The 14,374-nt window shown below is 41.9% G+C and overlaps 1 long non-coding RNA gene across 1 annotated transcript; it reads left to right on the top strand.

Moving 5' to 3' along the window:
• Window positions 1-5,291: 5,291 nt before the first annotated feature.
• Window positions 5,292-7,731, top strand: LOC144374321 (uncharacterized). The gene is made up of 3 exons (XR_013433762.1): window positions 5,292-5,642; window positions 5,903-6,169; window positions 6,734-7,731. It is a non-coding gene; the product is annotated as an uncharacterized LOC144374321 (long non-coding RNA).
• Window positions 7,732-14,374: the final 6,643 nt, after the last annotated feature.

The raw sequence follows: 14,374 nt of genomic DNA, 5'->3' as shown, positions 1-14,374 counted from the left end.
ACAAAGATATAGACTGGGCTTTATTTAGGAAAGTAGATACACATCCAAGGGAGAACGCAGCTGACTTGAGTGAGGAGCAGCCCTGACTTGGGCTGGGGGCCCAATATTTAGAGATGAGCTGTACTAGAAGCTGGAGTGGAGGTGGATCCAGGGTGGGGCTGCAAAATTTCTCCCAAGTTTTTCTGCACTTGTGTATTTCCCTCATTTTACAAGGGCACGGGCCAAGGTTTGCAACTGTGTCTTCTGCATCTCGGTGGCATGATTCTGCACTTCAGTGGCTTGAGGGTGTTTCCCTTAAGATTCCATATTTCTCTCTCTTTATCCTAAATCCCTAATACACATTGTTGATTAGGTTTCAACATATAAATTTGAGGACAACTCAAATATTCAGGCTATAATAATCCTTCTGCTGAATTGTCTCACCAAATAGATGAAGAAACTTGAATAAGGCACATAGCCCTTGTATTTGTCACTTGAATATTATCAGAGTAAAAACCAAAGGCCTAGGTATCTCTATAGTCAGGCCAACCATTCCCTACTCTGTCCCCTGCTCACTTAGTCCCTACCCCAGTGCTTACTCGCTGGTCTTCAGCATATTGCAGAATTCTCTAGCCTAAGAGCCTTTGCACTGCCATCCTTTCAGACTGGACTGTTCTTCCCTGAGGAATCTACTTGTGTCATTCTCACATCTAGTTCTCAGGTGACACACCCTTCTATGCCTCCCCCTTTTGAATCCTTTATTCATTTATTCTTTATTTAATTTTTAAAATTGTCATATATATATATATATATATATATATATATATATATATATATATATATATATATATTTCCCCCTTTAACCATTTTGTTTGTAAAGGTATCTATTTAAAATTGTAATACCTCCACCTGCTGGAACAGTCCTGAACCTTCTCAACCTGAGTTTTTCCCCTCCCCTCATTCTGTGACCTATTTAAACACACTGTGCCAGATTTTGATTGCTACTGTAATAAATTACATATATATATTCTTTCATTGTTCTGAAGATGTAAACACCAAACTCTCACAGGGTTATAATCAATAATCATTTCTTTGTAAGGCTGTATTCCTTCAGAAAACTCTAAGAAAGAATATATTTCCTGGCCTTTTCCTGATTCTATTCTTTAAGTCTATTGATGTGATGAATTCCAAAATCCTAAATGGAACACTGGACATCTTTTTTGTTTTAAGTTTAGTTTTAATTTACACTTCTCTAATTGCTAGAGATGTTGTCATATAGTTTTTGACCATTTGGATTTCTTCTTCTGTGAAGTGCCTGTTCATTTCCTTTGCCCATTTATAGATTTTGTTTTTTAAGTTTTTTGAGTTCTTTGTATATCCTGGAATATGATCCTCTGAGGTACAAGTTGCAAATATTTTCTCCCATTCTATAAACTCTCTCTTCATGTTCTTAATTGTTGCCTTTGCTGAGAAAAGGCTTTTTAGTTTAATGCCATCCCATTTATTGATTCTTGATTTTATTTCTTGTGCTTTAGGAGTCTTCTTGAAGAATTTGGTTCCTAAGCTGACATGATGAGAGATGGGCCTATATTTTTTTCTACTAGGCACAGAGTCTCTGCTCTACTATCAAGGTCCTTGATCCACTTTGAGTTGCGTTTTGTGCAAAGTGAGAGATAGGGGGTCAATTTCATTCTGCTATGTATGGATTTCTAGTTTTCCCAGCACCATTTGTTGAAGAGGCTGTCTTTTCTCTAATTTATGTTCATGATGCCTCTATCTTGTATGAGATAACTGTATATATGTGGGTTTGTCTCTTCTATTTGTTTGTCTCTTCTATTCTGTTCTATATATTCCCTTCATACTGGACTGTTCTTCATAAATGTTTTTATGCCAATACCATGCTGTTTTCATTACTACAGCTTTGTAGTACAATACAAGGTCTGCTATTGTGATGCCTCCTGCTTCACATTTCTCACTAAGGATTGCTTTGGCTATTCTGGGCCTCTTATTTTTCCAACTGAACTTCATGACTGCTTCTTCTATATCTATGAAGAATGTCATTGGAATTTTAATAGGACTTGCATTAAATCTGTATAGGACTTTTGGTAGCATGGCTGTTTTGATAATATTAATTCTGCCTATCCAAGAACATGGAAGATTTTTTTTTCCATTTTCTAAGGTCGTCTTCAGTTTCTTTCTTTAGTATTCTATGGTTTTCATTGTGGAGGACTTTTACCTCTTTGTTAGATTGATTCCCAAGTTTTTGTTTGTTCTTTTTTTTAGGTTATTGTGAATGGAATAGTTTTCCTAAATTCTCTTTCAGCTGATTCATCATTGGTGTGTAGGAATGCAATTGATTTATGGGTGTTAATGTTAAACCCTCTTACTTTGCTGATTTCATTTATGACTTTTAGATGCTTTTTGGTGGAGTTTTGGGTCTTCTAAATGGAGAATCATGTCTTGGCAAATAGGAATAGTTTGAGCTCTTCTTTTCCTATTTATGTTCCTTTAATTGCTTTCTTTTGTCTAATTGCTTTGGCTAGGGTTTTAAGAACTATGTTAAATAGGAGTAAGAAAAAGAGGGCATCCCTGTATTGTTTCAGTTTTTAGAGTGAATGCTTTCATTTTTTCCCCATTTAGAATGATGTTGGCTTGGGTTTAGCATGGATAGTTTTTACAATGGTAAGCTATGTTCCGATTATCCCTATTTTTATCCTGTTTTGAGCACAAATGGATGCTGATTTTTGTCAAATGCTTTTTCTGCATGTACTCACAGAATCATATGATTCTAGTCTTTAGGTCTATTGAATTACATTTATTGATTTCCATCTGTTGAAAAAAACCATGCAGCACTAGAATTAACCACATTTGATCATGATGCAGTATCTTTTTAATATGTTTTGATATGCTACTTGCAATTATTTTATTAAGAATTTTTGCATCTATGTTCATCAGGTATATTGATCTGAAAGTTTCTTCCCTTGAAGTGTCTTTGTCTGGTTTTGGTATCAAGATGATATTAGATTCATAGAATGAGTTTGGAAGGTCCCTCTTCTTTCTTACTTCATGAAATAATTTGGTGTAAGTTCTTCTTTGAAGTTCTGGTATATTTTGGCTGAGAGCCTATCTGGTCCTAGGCTTTTCTTTGTTGATAGCATTTTGATGGTGTCTTCAATATCATTGTTTGAAATTGGTACATTCAAATTTTTTATGCCCTCCTGATTCAATTTAGTAGATCATATGTATCTAGAGATTTAAGACAGAAACTTTTGACAAACTGGTAAACTGTTTCCTTAAAGAAACTTCCTCCAATACCAGAGATCTTGAATAGCCTCCAGATCAATCATCCAGAAACATCTCTCCACATAATTGAAGAACTTGGCTTCCATTTTGGGAAGAGAAGGACCCTTTTGTACTTTCTTTCATTTCTGTTTTTTTGCTTTGGCAGAAGTGGGTCTTTGGTTTTTCAGGAGTTTTTCCCTGTGTTCTGGAGGATTCTTGACCTCTTGATCTAGGTGTCAGTGGTTTTTCATCTTCCCTGTTCTTATGTCATTGTTGTGCATTTTTAGCTGGAGAGTCACAAAGAGGTTTCCTCACTAGTGCTTTTATTTAGTTTCTTCATCAACAAAATCATCATCTTTAGTAGCAACAAGTTTTACTGCTTTCTGTTGAACCTTACTACTGCTTCTAGGGTCCAACTGCTTTTCACATTCACTAAAGAGCTTGACATCCTTCTATGCTTCTGACCTGGGATCTTCCTCCACAGTGTGCATAGACCAGGGACCACACTTCATATCAAGACCATACATGGTATAATTTTCAAGTCTCCAAGGGAAATTATTTACTGCACAGACATTTTTCAAAACTGCCACCATTGCCTTACTGGGACTGCCTTCATAATCCATTGCCTTTGTTTCAGCAAGGTGCAGTTCATTCTTTGCACCACCCATCAAAAGACCATTCTTAAAAATTACTTGTGTTCATTTTCATCATTATCCACCTGAAAGTGATCATCTTTGTCAGCCTCTATTTCTCAACCAAAAAGGTAATTCTGGGGCTCTAGGGCTCGTGTCTGTATTGACTGAATCTCTCATTGTGGGGTATTGAATGCAAATGGATCTCAGTCTTTAAGAAGACGGGTTTGAAAGGTTAGAGGTAATGGGACAGAGGAGAGTGAGGTTGGGAAAAAATACAGACATGGGAAGAAAGCAGATAGCAAAAGAGGCAGGGAAAAGAGAAGAAGCAGTATGTAGAAGGAAGAAACTCATATAACCTCCAGCAAGCTCTGCTTCCCCTACAGAGACTGGGTATTCACAGTGAATTTTGTTTTTTAACATCTGCATTTCTAATTTTTAGAATTCTATTAATAAGTAATTCTGTTTTGCATCACCTGCTAAACATGCCTTAAACAACCTTTTTCTTCATTGAGTTTCAATAGACTGGTCCTTAGTCCTCCAATGGTAGGTTTGGGGCATGCCCACACCCTAGAGGCTAATTTTGCGCATTTCTCTGAGACTTATTCTCAATAGAAAGTCTCCAGTATATTCCAGTAGCTATCTTCTTTTGCTACTTATGCTGCTAGTAGAATCTTGGAAGACTGTGAGTCATAAGTGTTAGCAAGAACTGGTTAGGGGTTGGGTTTGTAGCTCAATGGTAGAGCACCTGCCTTGCATGTGTGAGGTACTGGGTTTGATCCTCAGCACTACATAAATAAATAAAATAAAGGTTTCGTGTCCATCTAAACTAAAAATAAAATAAAAAATAAAAAAGAACTGGTTGGGAACAGAGAGAAGAGATTGGGGCTCCATGCTGGGCACAGATAAGTGGATACCTCTTCTAAAGAATGGGGAAAGGGTGTGGTTTGGCTAGAGAGGTTCCCTGGAATCTGATGATCAGCTCATAGGGCACCAGCCTAGGACACCAGACTAGGTTCTGTGCTCCTGTGTGGCAGCTCCCTTCTGCTGCCATGTTCCTGTATCTACTCCATGATGATCTGCCTGAACACCAAGACCATGATGAATTGACCTGTGATCCCTGATGCCTCCTTTTTCTCTCTGTTGGAAATACTGACTGTTCAGCTAGGTTTTAAGTTTCAGGAGGACAGATACCATCTTGTATTTTTTGTAACCAAAAGTTAGTAGAGGTCACTGAAAGTGCTTTCAGATTTTCTCCTAGTAACACTGTGCCTGTGAGGGGTCCCTGATAGAACAAGAGCATCCTACAATCTCAGTTAAATGTGACACCAAAATAAGGATCTAGAAGATTAAGGGGGTCTAGGATAAAGAGTCCTCTATCTGCCAGCCTGGCCCTTCAGAGGGAGTCTGAGAGTCACAAAAGGATGGAAACTAATGGCCCTCTTCTCCCTGTCCTGAACCTCACATCCATATTTCTCTCACAGTTACCCACTCTCTTTGCCTCAACTTCACTGTCAAATCTCAGTCCAGACCTGGGGAGTCCTGGTGTGAAGTGCAGGGCTCAGTGGATAAGACTGCTTTCCTTCAGTATGACTGTGAGAGCAATAAGATCAAACCTTTGGGTCACCTGGGAAGGGAGGTGAATGCCACCAAAACATGGACACAATTGACCGAAATGCTGAGAGAACTGAGGCAAGATCTCAGGATGATCCTGCTTGACATGGACTTGGAAAAAAAATAAGACCATGGGTAAGTATGGAATGGGGTGAAGAGATAAAACAGGAGAGAGGAAGGGATGGAGTGTACATGTGGAGGAGGCTCTGGATGTATTTGTGTAAAAGAGATTAACATTGGCCCAGCCTTAGAGGGATGTGGGGCTTAATGGGCAAGAAAGGGCAAATCTGGAAGAAAAGAATAAAGGCCTCTAAATGTGCAGAGAAATGCTCAACTTATTGGGAGGTGATGAATCTATCAAGAGTGAAAGATGATAGTTTTGTTGTGTATTGCAGGTCATCTCACCCTGCAGGCCAAGATGTCTTGTCAGTTTGAAGGAAAAAATCACATTGGTTCATTCTGGAATTTCAGCATTGATGGACAGCCATCTCTCTACTTAAATGTGATGCACATGGAGTGGACAGTGATTAATCCTAGAGCCAGAGGGATCAAGGAGAAGTTGGAGAATGAGAAAGAACTGACAGAACGTTTAAGGAAGGTCTCCATGGGAGATTGCAATCAGTGGCTCGGGGAATTCTCAGAGCACTTGGAGGAAATGCCAGGTAGAGAGCTGAGTTACTATGAAACTCAGCAGGATGGGAAAGATGTGGGAATTCTCTTTAAAGGTCTGATGACTTCCCTGTGGGGTGTGAGCATGTGCATATAATGGAAAATTTGATGGGCTGAATGACTGACTTCTTCATCGGCTTCTTGACTGGACAATCAGTGATAGCCATGTGGAGTTGTCACTAGCCTCCTTTCTCATCTCACCTCCCAAGGTCTCTTCTTTACAGAAGCCCCCATTGTCCATTAATCAATGATGCAGTCATTAATGGTCGGCCAACTAGTTCCCAGGTATATATATATATATATATTTCTGTAAACTTCCAGGCCTTCTCTTGTTACAACAAATTGGATGGACTTTTGCTGTCCCCTCCAGTTGTAATGTGAGCTGTATAAGGACATAGCACAACCTCTGTTCATCTCTGTAGCCCCAGGACCTGGTAGAATAATTGTCCCATGATGAGTCAGTATATATGAGTTGAATGCACTGTATGGGGAAAACAGGTGCTGAACAATGGATATTTTTAATTTTGACAGGGATTTTGCTCTTTTGTTTGTTTTAGCACCAACATCAACAGTCCCAGTTACCAGTGGGTCTCCACGTACCTCATCTGTTTCAGTGACCAGCTTAGGGATCATCATTGTCTTAATTTTAGTCGTCAGTCATCATCATCTTCATGCCCATCAAGTTGTATAGGAAATCAACAGACACCATGAAAGGTGAGGAATAGTCTGTCCTCTGGCCTTTGGGTGGTGCTGTCTCAGTCTGGTAGGGCCTTAGGACAGGTGTCCCACCAGTTTCACCCAAGCCCCTGGCCACTGATATCTCTCCACAGAAGTAATGCCCTTCCTTAGCCTTGAGCACTGCCCATTCCACAGTAATGCTGGAATGACTGCTGCTGAGTAGAGGAGGCCACTGTAGGTAGCACAGCAGTGCAGTGAGAGGAGGGACACATAGGAGTCTCCTCCTGAGTGGGGCAGTGCCTCAGATCTGGAGAATCTGGTGGGTGTTGGCTCCAGATCTTTGGTTGAGGAGTTATTTGCTCTCTGGGAAAATATAACACAGGTTAATAGTTTTCCTTAATGTGTAGAAGCTGTTCCATAATCTACTATGTCTTCTGTGGACCATGGGAAGGCAACATCATCAGACCACCCTTGGTGGCAAGAAGTGTCCTTAGATGACTGTCTCTACTCTGCCACTCTTTCCAACAAACTTTCCTCCATTTGAGTGGAATTGGAAAGCCTGTAGACATTTTCCTTATTTATAGAGGAAGATGATTTAAAAGGATATTTATCTTGGTTTAATGAGGTTTATCTATGTATTCACACTTATTTTTGTATATAATTAAGTTACTGATGGACAGAAACCACAAGTCAACTCTGCTAACTCACTAGATATTATGACACAAATGATTAAGGCCATAGAGTGAAGTGACATGTGGATATATTAACATCTTGTTGTGACACCTGGCACAAAAGCTCTTAGCAACCTTCATTGCAACCCAGAGGAACAAGGCATGTTCTGTCCAAGAAAGATTGGATCTGAAGCCCTGGAGGTGGGCAGGAGGCTCTTTCAGATATTCTTTCCTTAAGGGCTCTGCCGCAGCCTTGGGGATAAGAGCTGCTCCCCAGACACATCATCTATGAATCTTTAGAGCTGTTTCCCTCTCAATAGATAATCACTGTTAGAATTAATAATTCCTCATACTAAACATTGCCTCTATAAGTTACTTTAGTTTTAGTTTCACAATTGGACCTAGAGTGACACCACTGCTCTCCAAATCATTATTCTGTATTATTTTGGCATGGCCAGTGAGTAACTCACCACACAAATGCCCCTTCCCAATGCATACTTCTCAGTCTTCTCTAAAACTACCAGTGAAGTTCCCAGTGACTGAATACGCTGAAGCAGAAGGATCACAAGTTCAAAACCAACCTCAGAAACTTTTTTTTTTTAATGGCATCTTTTTTTTCTTATAATATTTTTGTTTTGTTTTAGTTATTTATTTTTAGTATTTTTATTTGCTCTTTTTAATTATACATGATAGTAGAACGTATTTTGACATATCATACATACATGGAGTATAACTTCCCATTGTTGCGGTTTTTACATGATGTGGAGTTACACTGTTCATGTATTTATATATGAACATAGGAAAGTTATGTCTGATTCATACTGTTTTTCCTTCTCCCACCCCCCTCTGTTTCCCCATTTACCTTTGTCTAATCCCGAGAACCTCCCCTTATTGTGAGTCAGCCTGCAGCCTCAGTAGCTTAGTGAGGCTAAGCAAGTTCGGAAGACTGTATCAAAAATAAATAAATTTCAAAACACTGGCAGTATAGCTCCGTGGTACTGTGCCTTTGGATTCAGTTTCCAATATCAAAAATTTCTATTTCTTAATAAAAAGTAAAATTGTATAAGTAAATATTACCTAATATTTTCAAAAGATTAGTCTACCATTCATGTCAGTATGAAACACATGAGATCATCTGAACAGGTAAATGTTGTTGCCCCTGTACACCCAACATAGGAAGCCTATTTAAGAGCTGGAGGAGCACACTTGTTTCCTCTTGGAGTTCTCACAATTTGTCTTGAAAACTGGTTCAAGAATCTTTTACAAAAAATTATATTTTCCAAGTCTCATAACAAGAAGACTTAGGTAGTCCTTCTAGAACTCTCCTCTAAACCAGCACTTCTCAACTACAGATGATTTTGTCCATCAGTGGAACATTTGGCACTTTCTGGAGGCAAATTAGGCTATTACAACTGGGTAGAGGGTGTGAACTATCTGGCCCAAATGGCAGTAATTATCAGGCTAAGAAATCTCTCAGAATTTGGACTGGCCTGTGCCCATTGCCCATAACACATTACCACACGTCACTCACATCCTCCTTGGGTGAGGAAGTGGGTACCCATCAGAGGGATGGACTGCTGTGAAATAAAAGCAAAAGGCAAGAATTATATATTTTCAAAGCAATGTCATGACCTGTTTAGCTGACCAGAGGGGTCTGACTTCTAACAAAGAAAAAGCCCATGCTTGCTTATTTATAGTGGTACAGAACAAAGGGGATAGATAGAGATTTCCTTGGGGCAGGAAGGTGGACAGGATGAGAGTGGAGACAAACAGGTTGTTTATCCTTGGCAGGTTATGCCTATTTCCAGTGGCTGTGTTTGAACAGGAGCTTAGAGCCAGGTCAGGATCCCAGCATGATCTGGGATATCTCCAACTAGAGAATTCTACCCAGGAGTCCTGGAAGACTGACTTCCCTGCCTTAATGGCTCCAACATTGTACAGTTTGCATACAGTTCACACATGGCTCCTAACACATAACACAGTTCCAACAGTGGCCAATCTTATTGTCTGCACATTCATCAAAGCCCAGGAATGGAACTTATTTGCACAGGAAATTAGAATTTACTAGAATACTGAGGACTGTCATTATCCTGGCTCTCCCCAGGGGCACTCCTATTATCAGGTCTATTCTCTTCCTCTAAGTCCAAGATTCACTCCTTTTGGCTGAACTCTAGAATTATTGTTCAAACTGAAGTAAGGCAGAAAATCATTCAGTGCTTGAAGCTGACAAACATGAATGTCAATACAAAAGGAGCACCCAGTTTGAAGCAAGAGATGGTGATCAGAAAAAAATGGAAAGAACCAGACACTAAAGGGATGGTTTATAACTAATTATTGTAATTTCTGACTGCAAAATTGATTCATACTGATCACAGATTGTTTTAGTCAGCTTTTTCACTGCTATGACTAAAAGACCCAACCAGCACAACTGTAGAGGAGGAAAAGTTTATTTAAGGGCTCACAATTTCCAAGGTCTTATTTCACAGAAGGCCAGCTCCATTCCTCGAAGCTCATGGCACAAGAGTGTGACACAGGGAAGCAGCTCTCATGTTATCAGAAAGCAGAGAGAAATATTTGCCAGAAACAAATATATACCCCATAGCCACACCCCACTGTCCTTCAGTAATCACTCAGTAATCCCATCAGGTATTAATTCGCTGGCTGGATTAAGGCTATAACCCAATCATTTCTCCTCCAAACCCTCTTGCATTGTCTTACACATGAGCTTTGGGGGGATACCACATCTAGACCATAACACAGACCATTTGAAAATCAGTAATATATAGCCAGGTGCAATGGCACCTGTAATCCCAGCAGCTCAAGAGTCAAGGCAGGAGGATTGCAAATTCAAAGCCAGCCTCAGCAATTTAGTGAGGCCCTAAGCAATTCAGTGAAACTCTGTGTCTAAAGGGCTGGGTATGTGGCTCAGTAGTTGAGTGCCCCTGGGTTCAATCCCCAGTACCCCAAACAAACAAACAAACTTACATGTATGTTAACTACTCAAAGATAATTAGTATGGGTAGCATCAGGAAGATCGACAAATAGGAGTGCTTCAGCTTCATCCTGCCCCATTCATACAAATTCACCCAGCAAATTTCCAAAGACAAGAACATTACCCTGGGAGTGAGCCTAGACAACGTTTCTCAAGAAATGCAGGATTCAAAGGGTAAGTGAAACAGCTTTTCCCATGCTGTCCGTCCCCCAGCTGGAATGAAACCACACACATCCCCCTACACATAAGAGCTTTTACAGTGGAAAATGTGAGGTGGAGGTGGACATTCAGCTTCACTGATATTTTGGGGCTCTTCACAAGAGGCAGGCCCCTCTCTTGCCACCCCCCCAAAAAAAAATTGGGAGAACTTTCAGAACTGGATTAACTGTAGCAACTGTAAGCAAAAAAAAAAGAGCCCACAGCAAAAGATGTGCATATCTTGGTGGTTGGCCTATGCTTTGGCCCAGGGAACACTATAAAATTCTAATATTTACCGGGCAGCTGTAGCAATCCTGGGCATACAGCGGCACTAATGGTTCAACAGCTGCAGCAGAGAGACCAATCCAGATAGTCTGATGGGACTTTCTGAATTGGATGCCTCTTGGAAAAACTCACAGGACAAAGTTAACTAGGAAAACTGAAATAAATATACATACCTCAAGCATCATATTGTACATAAAAATACATACAATGTTATCCATTTTTTAAAAATTATAAAAATTAAAGGCTCAGCCAACTAAAAATAAAAAAGAAAGCTGGGTGTGATGATGCATGCATGTAATCCCAGCAGCTCTGGAGTTGAGGCAGGAGGATTGTAAGTTCAAAGCCAGCCTCAGCAATTTAACAAGGTCCTAAGTAAACAACTTAGTGAGACTCTGTCTCTAAATAAAATATTAAAAGGGCTTGGGATGTGACTTAGTGGTTAAGCGACCCCTGGGTTCAATTCCTGCTACACACACACACACACACACACACACACACACACACACACACATATATATATATATATATATATATATCACATCCTCACATTTCATGAGCAAACAATTAAAATATAACTTATAGTATGCATAAAGTGTCTCCCCCATGCAAGCCTGTATCCTCTGGTATTAGCCACACACTCAAGATAAAGTTTGATTAGATTTTTGTAATCCTCCCAGGAAGTCTTAGCACAGGAGAATGTATCACCCCTCCCCCCGGAAGTTGATGAATAATGTCACTTTTGTGTTAAAAATCGTTGTACCAGTTAGCACTCCTAGCATAGTAACAGTTCCACTTCCCTTTCCAAAGCTGGGCCTTAACAATTACAAGTTTTTACAAAAAAATTGCCCCGATGAAATGATGCAGTTTTAAATTGGATCAATTTGCACAGCAATTTATTCTAAGAAATTGTATAGAGGTTCATACACATATGGTTATTCCAAAGTTTTGTTTTTTGTTTGGTTAAAATAACTAACAGGAGACTTTCTTTATCTTCATCAACAGACAGCTACTTACATATAAATTGTCAGTCATTCCATTCATTGCCTTACAGAGTTAAAAAGAAAAGTACCTGTACAACGCAATGGTCTGGGACTATCTTGAATATGTATTATTTTAAGATATAAACTGAGAACAACTGAATGTATATGGGCTCATATTTGCTTTGAAAATAAGCATTAACCCAGCTCTCCTTTTCATAGTGAGAACATTGTTCCTATAACCTATTCCGAGTTTGCCTGTCCGATTGCAGAAAAATAAATGTACTAGTCGTCTACTGCTCTGATTCTGCAGTGCCCAACAGTCAATCAATCTTATTGTCAGATCAGAACAAAAACACAGTCCCAGCCCGGAAGCTTGAAGGAGTCTCTGCTTTGGTGGCAAACAGCTGGGAGTGTGCTGGACCTGACTAAGCAGGGCCGACTTCTCCGCCCCAGCTCGCCTGATCCAGCTTCCAGGCTCGAAATGAGCACTTTCTCCTCGTCCACCCCCCCCCCAGTACAGCAGAGGTTACCCGACAAGACGTCACCACTACACACAAAACTCCTGTGCTTTTTTAAACACACGTTTAAAATGAAGGGGAAAAAAAGCAGCAAAACTCGATTGGAAAAAAGTTGCAAAACATGTTTTTGATAAAACCATTTTCTATGGAAAGAAAAGGGGGGAGACTTGAAACTCGGGTGTAGAAACCTAGGGAAAGCGGCCTCTGTCCGTTAAGTAAAAAGTCTGAAATTTATCACCAAACCTCTGCAGCAAAGGCAGGAGAAGCCTCGGGAAGCTCCGCTCCGCGACCTGCCCCGCCCTTAGCAGGCCTCCCAGACCTGCGACCGGCCCCGCACCCTGCTCCCGCCCCTGTCCTGCGCACCAAGGGTCTCCGTGCCAGTCCCGCCTCACCTCACCCCGCCCTGTCAAGCTCCCCGTCCCGCGCGCGGTCCTCGCGCCTCACCTCCGCCCGCCCTTGTCCTGGGCGCGGTCCCTGCGCCTCACCTTGCCCCGCCCCTGTCCCTTGCGCGGTCCTCGGGCCTCACCTCGGCCTGCCCCTCTCCCTCGCACAGAAGGATTACGCGCCCCGTTCCGCGCGTGGACCGCACACCTCGGCACCCTCTTGCGCTCTGTCTAGTCCAGATATGGATGTGGGTACCCTCACCGCTCTTTTCTGTCAGCACCGGTGAGTTCCCACATTACAATTTAAGGGGTGTGGCAGAGGATCACTGGGACAGGGTTCCAGTCCAGACACCAGATCACAGGACTGAGCCTGGGTCCCTCCCCAGGCCCCTCCACCGCCCCCGCGGGGTCAGTCCCACCTGGTGCAAGTGTCTGGCTCTTCTCCTGAGGCCCTCGAGAGGAGCGAGAAAGAAAAGGGCAGGAGGTGGGAGAGACAATAGGGAAGGAGACCACAGGCTGGCAGTCTCTGGTGACATCTCGCAGCCAGGAAGCGGAGCCAGAGCCACAACCCCCAGGACCAGGTGTGGTCGTGCACAGGGGCGTGATCCCCCCAGGGTCAGGACAACAGACACTCCCAGACCCAGCTCTGCTCTACAGACTTTCTTTCACCCACTGCAAACCCTCAGCATCCCAAGGCTGTTGACTCTTGAACTTCCCACCACACTTTGCCTGGGGATCTCAGCACATGCGCCCACAGAGCCTCACCAGCCAACAGCCACAATCACTTTTCTGTGATTCAGTGAGCCACCACCCAGCTCACCTCCCTTCACTCCTTTTCTCATCTAGCCACGCCCCATCCAGGGCCTCCCTAGTTCCCTTCCTCCTAGGGACCCTAACCTCCACCAGGACCACCTGGCACCATATGCCTCTGCCTGAGGACATACCCTGCAAACATCCCCCACCTCACCCAAGATCCTAAAGCAAGAGCAGGGGCCCCATTTCTCTAATGACCCTGGTGATGTTATACAGCTGGGGGTCTTCCTAAAAACTGAGGCAGCTGGAAGACCCCCATCTTCAAACCCTGATTCTTTTGATCAACTCAGAAAGGTTTCAGACATTGCTCAAAGTAGGAAAAGGGACATTCTCAAGGGAGAGAGTGGGTCCTCTCAGAGGGGAGAGACAAAGAGCACTCTCCTGTGCTCCAGTTCTTTCTTTGGGGGGTGGGGGCAGGAAAGTTTCCAGAGAGTCCCACCAGGCCCACCTCTTGGCTCTTGACTGACAGCAGGGTGACATCAGAATTTCAAGTCTGCTTTGCCATGACAACTCTGTCACCTTGGCCCATGCTGACTGGTTCTATCTGGATTCTTAATCATTTTTACAGGTTTTATGGTTAGGAGGAATTATCTTTATCTTCCAGAATCTGGTCTGTGAAGGGACACATAACTTGGGTTATTCTTGTCAATGTTACTTCCTGCCTGAATTTCCTTGTAGAT

This window comes from Ictidomys tridecemlineatus, unplaced genomic scaffold (assembly GCF_052094955.1).
Source record: "Ictidomys tridecemlineatus isolate mIctTri1 unplaced genomic scaffold, mIctTri1.hap1 Scaffold_639, whole genome shotgun sequence".
In the NCBI taxonomy this organism is placed as follows: domain Eukaryota; kingdom Metazoa; phylum Chordata; class Mammalia; order Rodentia; family Sciuridae; genus Ictidomys; species Ictidomys tridecemlineatus.
This window is presented reverse-complemented; position numbering and strand designations above follow the sequence as displayed.